Source organism: Bubalus bubalis, chromosome 5, assembly GCF_019923935.1.
Source record: "Bubalus bubalis isolate 160015118507 breed Murrah chromosome 5, NDDB_SH_1, whole genome shotgun sequence".
Taxonomy (NCBI): Eukaryota; Metazoa; Chordata; class Mammalia; order Artiodactyla; family Bovidae; genus Bubalus; species Bubalus bubalis.
Window position 1 is genome coordinate 125,836,431 of NC_059161.1, and position 12,349 is coordinate 125,848,779.

Consider the following 12,349-nt stretch of genomic DNA (forward strand, 5'->3'; position numbering starts at 1 on the left):
AGATCATGGCATCCGGTCCCATCACTTCATGGCAAATAGATGGGGAAACAGTGGAAACAGTGGCTGACTTTATTTTTTCTGGGCTCCAAAATCGCTGCAGATGGTGATTACAGCCATGAAATTGAAAGACACTTACCCCTTGGAAGGAAGGTTATGACCAACCTAGACAGCATATTAAAAAGCAGAGACATTACTTTGCCAACAAAGGTCTGTCTAGTCAAGGCTATGGTTTTCCCAGTGGTCTTGTGTGGATGTGAGAGTTGCACTATAAAGAAAGCTGAGTGCCGAAGAATTGATGCTTTTGAACTGTGGTGCTGGAGAAGATTCTTGAGAGTCTCTTGGATTGCAAGGAGATCCAACCAGTCCATCCTAAAGGAGATCAGTCCTGGGTGTTCATTGGAAGGACTGATGTTGAAGCTGAAACTCCAATACTTTGGCCGCCTGATGCGATGAGCTAACTCATTTGAAAAGACCCTGATGCCGGGAAAGATTGAGGGCAGGAGGAGAAGGGGACGACAGAGGATGAGATGGTTGGATGGCATCACCAACTCGATGGACATGGGTTTGGGTAGACTCCAGGAGTTGGTGATGGACAGGGAGGCCTGGTGTGCTGCAGTTCATGGAGTCGCAAAGAGTCGGACACTACTGAGCAACTGAACTGAACTGAACTGAACCCCCCCCCGACTTCTACCCCCTCCAACTGAAGTATTTTGAAGATCCAGAAGTTGTATTAATAGCATTTGATCCATGAACACCTCCTCACCCCTGACATGAAATCTACATCCAGGATCCTGCCTACAACACCTCTCTAAACAGCCCTCAGGCCTCTCCCAGCCACCACCCTGCTCCAGGTCCCCCCAGGGCATCCTCCTCCAGCGTCAGTTTTGGACTCCGATAGGCCTCCCCTTCCTCGCATGTCCTCCAGCCCATGCAGAATCACCTTGATGTGTAAACCCAATCACATCTCCACACTCAAAATATACCAGGGCTAGGACTTCCCTGGTGGTCCTGGTAGTGAAGACTGCATTTCCAATGCGAGGGGCACTGGTTTAATCCCATGTGTCGTGCAAAAATAAACAAATGAATAAATTTTATTTATTTAAATTAAAAAAAGATAATTTTAGACTCTCATATTTTATATATATATATATATATATATATATATATATATATATGTATACACCAGTGCTTCAAGGAAAACCCAGACTCCTGCCCTGGCCCTCAGACCCCTATTCCCCCAGCCATCAAGGCCCGCGCCTGACCCTACAACAAGCCAGGCTCCTTCCCACCTCTAGGTCTCAGCACCCGACACCCGCTCTTCTAGCTCCTGGAGTCCTCCTCCTCCCCAGCTCTCCCCCTGATCCCCAACTGCTGTCTGAACACATCCACTCTCCTACCTCAGCTCCCTCTGCATTTCCTTTCTGCTGCTCAGCAGAGGTGGCAATTATTTTTATTTATGTATGCATGAGGTTATGATTTGTTTCTTCTATTAGAACTAAAGTTATGGAAGGCAGATGGTCACAGGTGTAGACCTGTGACGGAGCTCTAATTTCGCCACTACGACCCCAGTGGCCCTCAAGAAGTTACTTATTCTCTCTCAGCTGCAGAACAGTAGATAATAATAGAATCTGCTGACTTCCAAGGCTTATCACCACATTTAAATAAGGTAATATGCCACCAACACCGGCTCCCCTGGTGGTTCAGCAGTAAGAATCTGCCTTCTAGGGCAGGAGATATGGGTTCAGTCCCTGGGTAGGGAAGGCCCCTGGAGAAAGAAATGATGACCCACTCGAGTATTGTCACCTGGGAAATCCCGTGGACAGAGGAGCTTGTCAGGCTACAGTCCACGGGGTCGCAAAAGAACTGAACATGACTTAGTGACTAAAACAGCAACAATAAAAACACCAACACAACATTGCAGATCAACTATACTTCAATAAATAAATAGGTACAATCACCACAATACTAAAAAGAGAAAAACACAATATACCGCCATGCTTAGAAAAGGGTTTGCGACATAATAAATGCTCAATAAACTTAGCTGTCATCATCATTCATACTGTTTTTATTCATTATAAATAGGCACTCCATATTACACACACACACACACAATTACACCAGCAGCCGGCACAGCGCCTGGCACATAATTGATGTCCAGTGAATATGTATTAAGTGAATGATCCTTCAGCTGCCACCAACACTTCCAGGGTGACTGAGGTCACAAGGTCCCAAGGATGGGCTGGTGGCCCATTTCACATCATCCTGTGGCCCAGAGCTGCCAAAGGAGCTTTGCGTCGCCCAGCCTCCCAGGAAGTGGAGCTTTATCTTCCTTGGCTGACAGCCCTGAGAAGGGCACCCAGGGAAGTGTAGGCTGCGTTCCTGATCCAGAACAACCCATAAGGGTTTGTGCCTCCTCTGTGGGTCCAGACTCAGGACGACTGGACCCCCAGAACCTCCCCCAGGTTGCAGGCTGCTGCAGTTTCCGTGACCGTCATCTTCCTTCTTTGATCACACTCGCTGCGCTCTGGCCCTCCAGAGTTCCTAAGTACGAAGTGATCGCTGAGGTGCCTGGAAAGGGCAAGGACCCGACCCTGAGCGGTCTAAAGCTCCTGGAAGTCAGATCTGACAGGAACAAAGGAAAGCAGGGGCCACATTGATAACTGTGCACCAAATGTCGGAGGACGCGAACCTCTGCTCCAAGGGGGAGATCCTGCCCAGAATGTTGGCTGAGGCCAAAACCGGCTGTTTTTCTGTAACTCGTGGTTGCCAGGAAAAGGCAGTTGTATTTTTCTTCTTTTTGGCTGCTGTTTCTAAAACTTATTAAATAAAACTGACTAAAATACTGATTTTTTTTTCAGTAGAAGAGTTTCAATTTATGTGTTATAAAATACGTGTTATAACTAATATTGTAATATTAGGGTAATATTTTAACAAAGATCAAGCTCACAACTCTAAAAAACACTTATAAAACAAACATAGTATCATTGAAAAATTCAGACTCTGGATATTTAGGAAGTTAGCAGTTGGAGTGTTACTGAATCCAGGTCTGGTGGCTTCACCGCTTGAAAACCAATTCTCAAAAGTTGATAGGAAAGGAAAGGTTGCTTTATTTTGGAAGAAGTTGACAAGGGGAGAAGGTCAACTCCTGTCCGAGAACCAGTTCCCCTCCACTGACAATCAGTGGCAAAAGCTTGTATAGGCTGAGGGATGGGGCTACATGTAAAAACAGTACAATCAGCTCTGACTGTCATCTTGAAATCGTTCATCAGTGGTCTGACCAGCATCACCTTGATTAAGTACAGTTAATTTCACATGCTAGCAAGATTATGCTCAAAATCCTTGAAGGTAGGCTTCAGCAGTACATGAACTGAGAACTTCCAGATGTACAAGTTGGATTTAGAAAAGGCAGAGAAACCAGAGATCTAATTGCCAACATCTGTCAGATCATAGGAAAAGCAGGGGAATTCTAAAAAAAAATCTTCTTCTTCTTCGTTGACTATGCTAAAGCCTTTGCCTGTGTGGATCACAACAATCTGTGGAAAATGCTAAAGGAGATGGGAATACCAGACCACCTTACTTGTCTCCTGAGAAGCTTGTATACAGGACAAGAAGCAACAGTTAGAATCAGACATGTTCAAAACTGGGAAAGGAGTATGGCAAGGCTGTATATTGTCACCCTGCTTATTTAACCTCTGTGTAGAGTACATCATGAGAAATGACAGGCTGGATGACTCACAAACTGGACTAAAGATTGCCAGGAGAAATATCAACAACTTCAGATATGCAGATACCACTTTAAAGGCAGAAAGCCAAGAAAAACTAAAGAACTTCTTGATGAGGGTGAAAGAGGAGAGTGAAAAACCCGGCTTAAAATTCAGCATTCAAAAAACTAAGATCATGGCATCTGGTTCCATCACTTCATGGCAAATAGTTGGGGGAAAAGTAGAAACAGTGATAGATTTTATTTTCTTCGGTTCCAAAATCACTGACTGCAGCCACAAAATTAACAGACGCTTGCTTCTTGGAAGAAAAGCTATGACAAACCTAGACAGCATAATAAAAAGCAGAGACATTGCTTTGCTGACAAAGGTCTATATAATCAAAGCTATGGTTTTTCTGGTAGTTGTGTACGGATGTGAGAGATGGACCATAAAGAAGGCTGAGCACTGAAGAATAGATGCTTTCTTAATGTGGTGCTGGAGAAGACTCTCGAGAGTTCAGTGGACAGCAAGGAGATTAAACCAGTTAATCCTAAAGGAAATCAGTCCTGAATATCATTGGAAGGACTGATGCTGAAGCTGAAACTCCAATACTTTGGCCACCTGATGTGAAGAACCAACTCATTGGAAAAGACCCTGATGCTGGGAAAGATTGAAGGCAGGAGGAGAAGGGGATGACAGAGGATGAGATGGTTGGATGGCATCACTGACTCAATGGACGCGAGTTTGAGCAAACTCTGGGAGACAGCGAAGGACAGGGAAGCCTGGCATGCTGTAGGGTGCATGGGGCTGCAAAGAGTCAGACATGACTTAGCGACTGAACAACAACAAATCTTCAGTTCCAGGGTCGGCTTGTTTCCATTTCTTGAGGGGAGCTCTTTCTGGCAGCTTTTGTTGTGGCTACAGTCTGGTCATCATGTAGTTAACTTCTCCACCTGGTGGGGGTTTCAGTATCTACAAGACAGCTCACAGGATATGGCTCAGAATATTGTCTACAGCCCTTGAGAAGAAACTAAAGGTCCTTGTCTATGCTTAATGACTAAACTATTGTGATTTGATCTCCTCTGACTGTTTTCCTTTGTTTCTGCATGTTCTCTCTTCTCTCATTAAACTTAATCTTTGGCTGAAAATTTTCCACAGACAAACTCAGGCAGAAGAAATGGGGCACAAGGACCATAGGATCCTTGGTCCTGTTTCAGCAGGGGAATTCCCCAGTGATCCAGTGGTTGGAACTCGGTACTCTCACTGCCAGGGGCCCAGGTTTGATCCCTGGTTGAGGAACTAAGATCCCACAAACTGAGTGATGTGGCCAAAAAACCAAAAAGAGAATCAGAGTTCCCCTTGTGCAAGAAGGTGGGTGGCAGCTTTTGTCGTTTCAGGGACCCCCAACCGTGGGGTAAAATGGAAACTCCAATCTCCACTTTCAACCTGACCCTCTGCCTTGAGCTCTGATTCAGGCATCCAAGTGTCTTCCTGTCTGATTCAGACCCACTTGGGTGACCTCCAAATACTGCAAATGCGACAGAGCCTACATTGAACATCATCCATCTTTCCCAAGGGGCTGCTTCTCACGGGTCTCCTCCTCCATGAATGGCACCACCAGGGGGAGCCAAAACTTGGCGGCCACCATCGTCCCGGCTTCATCTTCAGCTAGTCACTGGATCTGGTCCAAATCCACTCTCCAGCCATCTCTGAACTTTACTGTCTCCTCCCATCCGAACTCTGCTTCTGCCTTGGTTCAGATCACCACCCTCTCCTGCCTGGGCAGAGCCCTGAGGGGTGTCACCTTTTCTGTTTCTTTTTTCCCCAGTTTTGTTGAGATATAATTGGCATACAGGTCTTTCCAGGAGTCATGTACAGATGTGAGCGCTGAACAGAAAAGAAAGCAGAGCGTCAAAGAACTGATGTTTTCGAACTGTGGTGTTGGAGAAGACTCTTGAGCATCCCTTGGACTGCAAGGAGATCAAACCAGTCAATCCTAGAGAAAATCAACCCTGAATACTCTTTAGAAGAACTGGCCCTGAAGCTGAAACTCCAACACTTTGGCCACCTGATGCGAAGAGCTGACTCTAGAAAAGACCTTGATGCTGGGAAAGATTGAAGGCAGAAGGAGAAGAGGGCAACAGAGGATGAGATGGTTGGATGGCCTTACCAACTTGATGGACATAAACTTGGGCAAACTCCGGGAGATGGTGAGGCACAGGGAAGCCTGGTGTGCTGTAGTCCATGGGGTTGTGAACAGTCGGACACGACCGGGTGACTGAACAGCAACAACTGTATGTGTTTAAGGTGTATAGCATAATGATTTGATTTACAATGTTAAAAAAATAGAAAAATATTTCCCTTGTGATAATATTCTAAGAACTCTTAGAATTTATTGCCTTAACAACTTTCGTGTATAGCGTACAGCAGTGTTAATTATCTTGTCATGCTGTACATCACATCCTTAGTACTTAGTAATTTTATAACTGGAACATTGTACCTTTTGACTATATTCATCCAATTCGTTTTCCTCCCACCCCGCACTTCTGGTAAGTACAAATCTGATCTCTTCTTTTATGAGTTTGTTTGGTTTTGAAGTATGATTGATCTACAGTACTCTGTTAATTCATGGCATACAACATAGTGATACAATATTTGTATACATTTCGAAATAATCACCATGATAAGTCTAGCTGTCACCTGTCAATCCAAAGCTACTACGTAATTATTCACTGTATTCCCCACACTGTATGTTTCAGCCCCATGACTCATCTATGTTGTAACTGAAGGTCTGGACCCCTTTATCCCCCTCACCTATTTCTCTCGATGCCCCCACCCGCTCTATCTTACATATTCTTACTGCTCTCCTTCTGGTTACTTCTGTGGACCTGAGCCCTTGTGGAGCGTCTGAGGCATAGTAGTGTCTTGATAAACACTGGACAAATGTGTTTGTTTTTTAGTGTCCAGTGGGTTCCCTGGCCTCCATTTGAACCCTTCCCCCTGTAATAATCCTTGTTCACATGGGGATACATGGCTTGGCATGTGTTTAAATGTCCTAAGTTACACATTCAGGAACCAGGAAAATGACCCAAGATGGGTCTTTTGTGAGCAAGTTCTGTGGTACTAGGAAGAAAATAAAAATCTACTCTTTTATCATTTCCTTATTAGTGAGAGAAACTGCCACTTAGCAGTTGTCTGCTGCTTTCAATCAAGCTGCTGGGTCTGTAATCCGGAGCTTCCCCTGCTCTTCAACCAACAAAATTACAGGCAAGTGGTGCAAGAAAGGGCAAATGGATGCTGGGAATATAAATTCTAGGCAAAGTCTCAAAGACTCTGAGACTGGCTGGAGACAGGCATCCAGCAGTGGCCTGATCACACTGCTCCTGAATCCCTGTTCTGTCCTCCAAACTACTCCAGCTTCTGCTTGTTTCCAGGCCTGAATTTCACCCCACATTAACCCCACAGCTTCCAGTGTCTTACAAAGATTCCCTTCTGTTTTGCTTGCCATCAAAGGATGCTGACTCGCTGGGGGCCAAGGTACCCCTGGAAGGTAAGCATTTGAGACCTCCTCTCCTTTGGGGATTCAAAGTGATTAAATAGCCCCAGATGGCTGGAGATGGACTTGAATTATGATCAGATGGCAGGAAAGAACCTCAAGGGACCCCAAGAGGGAGGAGTAACTAGAAACAAATTCGTACGGGGTCTGATGCTTCCTAGATGAAAAAGTCAGCATCATCTCATGAAACACAGAAACATGTCCCGACCCAGGCCTTCACTCCTGAGGCTGTGACAGCTTGTATCCGCACACTGCCCTCCGGTCCCGTAGCCATGTGACCAGGAATGACTGCTTCATGTAAATCAGGAGCAATAGCACCTCTCCCCACTGCTTGGACGGCAGCAGGAGGTGGTGGCAAGTTCTCACTAACAAAACAAGCTGACAATAAAAAGCAGACTTTATCATCTCTCCTACTGGTCGCTCCACCACAGGACCAGCTTGCTGTGGCTAGAGAGGTCTCGCACCAACCTGGAACCCTTTTTCTGGTCCCCAAGTATGGTCAGCAGAATGATGGCCCCAAATATGCCCACATTCTAATCCCTGGAGCCTGTGCATATGTTATTTTATACAGAAAAGGGGACTCTGCAGATGTGATTAAGGTTAGAACCTCTAAAGGGGAGATTATAATCCTGAAATATACAGGTGGAGCACTCATTTTAATCAGTCCTTTGTTTTTTTTTTTTAATTTTTGATTGCTTTGAGTGGCACCCAGGATCTTAGTTCTCCAGCCAGGGATCAAACCCGTGTCCCTGCATTGTGCATGCAGAGTCTTAACCACTGTACCACTTTTTTGTGTGAGAGCATGCGTGCTCAGTCACTCAGTCATGTCCAACTCTTTGCGACCCCTTGGACTGCAGCCCGCCAGGCTCCTCTCTCCATGGGAATTCTCCAGGTAAGAATACTGGAGTGGGTTGCCAAGCCCTCCTTTAGGGAATCTTCCCAACCCAAGGATTGAACTCAGGTCTTCCACACTGCAGGTGGATTCTTTACCATCTGAACCACCAGGGAAGCCCTCTTTTTTTTCTGGGAGCTTTTTTAATCAGCCTATTTTCAGTGACCACTGAGAGTGGAGAATCTCTGGGACCTGGTGACACCTCAGTCTGTGGGGTAGGCAGCTCACAAGTGGCATAGACTGATACTACAATTCTGTTCTCCGAAGCCTTGGAATTTTTTCCTCTGTATTGTTCAAGGAAGCCCGACTCTTCCCAGCATGGGGCCAGTGCTTAGTCGGGGCTTCTGTGAGTCCTCTGACAAAGCTTCTGTCGGATGCCTGCATTAGAGCAAGAAAACCCAGCTTCACATAACACCCTCTGAGACCATGCATGAGTCAAGAGCTAGACCTTTACTTTTTGGCTGCCTGGTTTTAAGAGTTCATCCCCCAAAGCCAGGTCTGCCCCTCCTCCATAGGCTCCTGTCATTCCTCTTGGGTGTGATATATCTTCCTAACTTGATTCTGCCCACCACCCACACCCATTTTGTTTTTATTTTCCATCTTCTCCTTAGCTACCATGGGACCAACCTGGCAACAGAGTAGAGCGAGGGGGAGGGGGAGGGTTACAGGCACCCCCAACCTCACACACCTTCTTCCCCATCCTTGTATGCGTCCTCAGTCAGAATTCTGACATCTAACAAGATCCCTTCTTTGATGTAGGGCCCATGCACTGCAGCAAACTCATGGGGTGCCATGAAAGATAGAACTTAGAGGGAAAGACAGAGACACTGGACATCTGTCAAACAACTGGCAAGCTGCTAGCTTGAGGCCGTTCGCGGTTTCAACATCGGATTGCACTACATTCCTTTCAATGACATAATCTCTTTGCACAGCTGGATTTTTGGCAGCTGCCATGATAAAAAGCAAATACTGCAGTGAAAGTCAATGCCGAACAGGAAATGAAGGTGACGATGTCCAGTCGGATTCCAAGTTTTGAGAAGTGGCGCACACACCCCACCGGCTAGCGACTGTGGTCATTTAAGAATAAAATATTTTTGTATCTTCCGATATCTCTATATTATTTTCTCAAATGACTACTGAAGTATTAAAACACAAGCATTTCTTACATTGTTTATATCTATTTACTAAATGGAACTATTGGGTGACCGAGGGACACCATGAAAAAATCAAGTGAGACACTCAGGACATGGTAAACTGACAATGTTTGGGAACCTTTACTGTAGGGACTTGGTGGGCGTGAGATGTCAGTTTCTGGGGATTCAGCTCTCTCACAATCAGTTTCTGGATTCTGCCAGCTAAAACAGATAGCACTTCCTGTAGGAGGTTCATGCAGCCACCTTGAAGGTCCTCACCAGCTTCCAGAAAGAGACCTGTCTCTCCTGGTAGAGTTCTTTGTTTTCTCCAGCAGATTATTGTGGCTCTCATGGGTATTATCAGATCAGATCAGTCGCTCAGTCATGTCCGACTCTTTGCGACCCCATGAATCGCAGCACACCAGGCCTCCCTGTCCATCACCAACTCCCCGAGTTCACTCAGACTCACATCCATTGAGTCAGTGATGCCATCCAGCCATCTCATCCTCTGTTGTCCCCTTCTCCTCCTGCCCTCAATCCCTCCCAGCATCAGAGTCTTTTCCAATGAGTCAACTCTTCGCATGAGGCGGCCAAAGTACTGGAGTTTCAGCTTTAGCATCATTCCTTCCAAAGAAATCCCAGGGCTGATCTCCTTTAGAATGAACTGATTGGATCTCCTTGCAGTCCAAGGGACTCTCAAGAGTCTTCTCCAACGCCACAGTTAAAAAGCATCAATTCTTCGGTGCTCAGCCTTCTTCACAGTCCAACTCTCACATCCATACATGACCACAGGAAAAACCATAGCCTTGACTAGACGGACTTTTGTTGCCAAAGTAATGTCTCTGCTTTTGAATATGCTATCTAGGTTGGTCATAACTTTCCTTCCAAGGAGTAAGCGTCTTTTAATTTCATGGCTGCACTCACCATCTGTAGTGATTTTGGAGCCCAGAAAAATAAAGTCTGACACTGTTTCCACTGTTTCCCCATCTATTTCCCATGAAGTGGTGGGACCAGATGCCATGATCTTAGTTTTCTGAATGTTGAGCTTAAAGCCAACTTTTTCACTCTCCACTTTCACTTTCATCAAGAGACTTTTGAGTTCCTCTTCACTTTCTGCCATAAGGGTGGTGTCATCTGCATATCTGAGGTTATTGGTATTTCTCCCGGCAATCTTGATTCCAGCTTGTGTTTCTTCCAGTCCAGCGTTTCTCATGATGTACTCTGCATATAAGTTAAATAAACAGGGTGACAATATACAGCCTTGACGAACTCCTTGTCCTACATGGGTATTATAGTATGCCCATTTTTCAAATGAGGACTGGTTAGGGAATCTGCCTAAAGTCTGCAACCCTCAAGCAGTAGAGCTGGAATGGAAGCAAGTCTCTCTGGTGCAGGGTGCCTGGTAATTTGCTAATTTGTCTAATTTGTCTTCTGGAGAGAAATTCCCAAACTCAAACAAAACCACGCTAAAGTCATGGCCAATCTCAGAGACCCTAAAGCTGCACCTGTTCTGGGCCCCTTGTCTGGATCCTACCAGGTCACAAGCAATGCATCGGTTAGCATTATCATTCATCAAAAACACAACTGACTGTGAGGGAGGCTTCACTCGCCCCCCACACCCAATCACAGCATGATCAGCCTGGGACCCCACATCTTGCAGCCTTACCCCCAAAAGCAAGTTCCTTGGGAGGCAGGCATTTCCAGACCACAGAAATGTCTGTCACTATTCACTGGCTCTGCTCTAGGGGTGAAATCACAGAATCGGATTCAAACCTCCACTTACTAACTCAGTCAAATCGGGCAGGGCTTAACACAGGTACTCAGGCAAGTGCTTTCAGCTTCTTCATCCATAAACTGTGGCAAAACTAGCAATTCTTTGGGATTGTTACGGTTCTTAAATATTTTTAACGTTATGGCCCCTAAATGATTCTTAAATGCAAATCCCTTAGAATTGACTAGGCATACAATAAGTGCCGCAGGCATCTACTATTGCTTTCACTATTATTTGGCACCAAGCCCCACGTGCATTGGAAGAGGCCAGGACACCAGGACTCGAATCTCCCCTGGAAGCCACCCCACACCTGAGCCCCGAGTTTGTCCGGGGTGGCTCTGAAGCAGGGGGTGCTGGCACCTAGCTGTGCTCAGTAGGTGTTACTTTCATTTCCCTCAACTTTAGCTCCCTGGTCTGTCCCAATATTGTTTGAATAATATTTTACTGAGTTCCTAGCACTGAACTCGAATCTCCCGGCTTCCTGGAGTCCCCAACTAGTGTGGGAGTCAGCAGACTAATATTTTCAAATGTAGAGATGAGCACTGATAAAGAGGACGTCCTTGAGTTCAATCCTACTCCAAAAACTGTGATTCTCAGATCCCAAACCCACTCCCTCCCACCATACACACCTCCTCCCAAGAAAGGTGTGGATAGACACTTGCAAGCTAGTGAGGAGGAGGGACCTAGCCCTAACAGTTCTTGGCCCCCAGGTGAGAGGTTGTGCTTTCGTCCCTGGGAAACGGGATTCAAGAGGAAGGACAGTAAGCTGCTGTAAAGACACAGAGACCACTCAGCTTGAGGGCCAGGGTGAAGCCCTCTCGGTGTCTTCCAAATACGATGAGAACTGATCTGCTGTTCTGCTGGGGGGAGTCGGCAGATATTAGAGTTACACAAACATTTAACCAGTGAAGCAACTGTTCATTGAGCAGCGCTGTGCTTTCCTGGTGGCTGCAAGCGCCGAAGACAGGTGGCGCCAAAGGCCCACTTCTGGACGCCGTCCGCGGGACTCCTGACAACTGACTCCGAGCGCACTCCAGAGAACCCGCGATCTTGACGACTGGAAACCGGGGGCAGGGAAGGAGAGAGCACCAGGGCCGGCTCCAACGGCATCCTGGCCTTGATCACACCCACAGGCAGTGAGCGACCTCGGAGAGTCCCGGGTCCGGAGCGGCCAAGACTTCGGTCCCGAGAAGGCGGGGCCTGACGGTGGGCGGGGCTGTAATTAACGAGAGGCGGAACCCGAGCGGAGAGGTTGTGTTCCATTCTCTGCATGGTTGAAGCTCGTGTTCAAGGCCC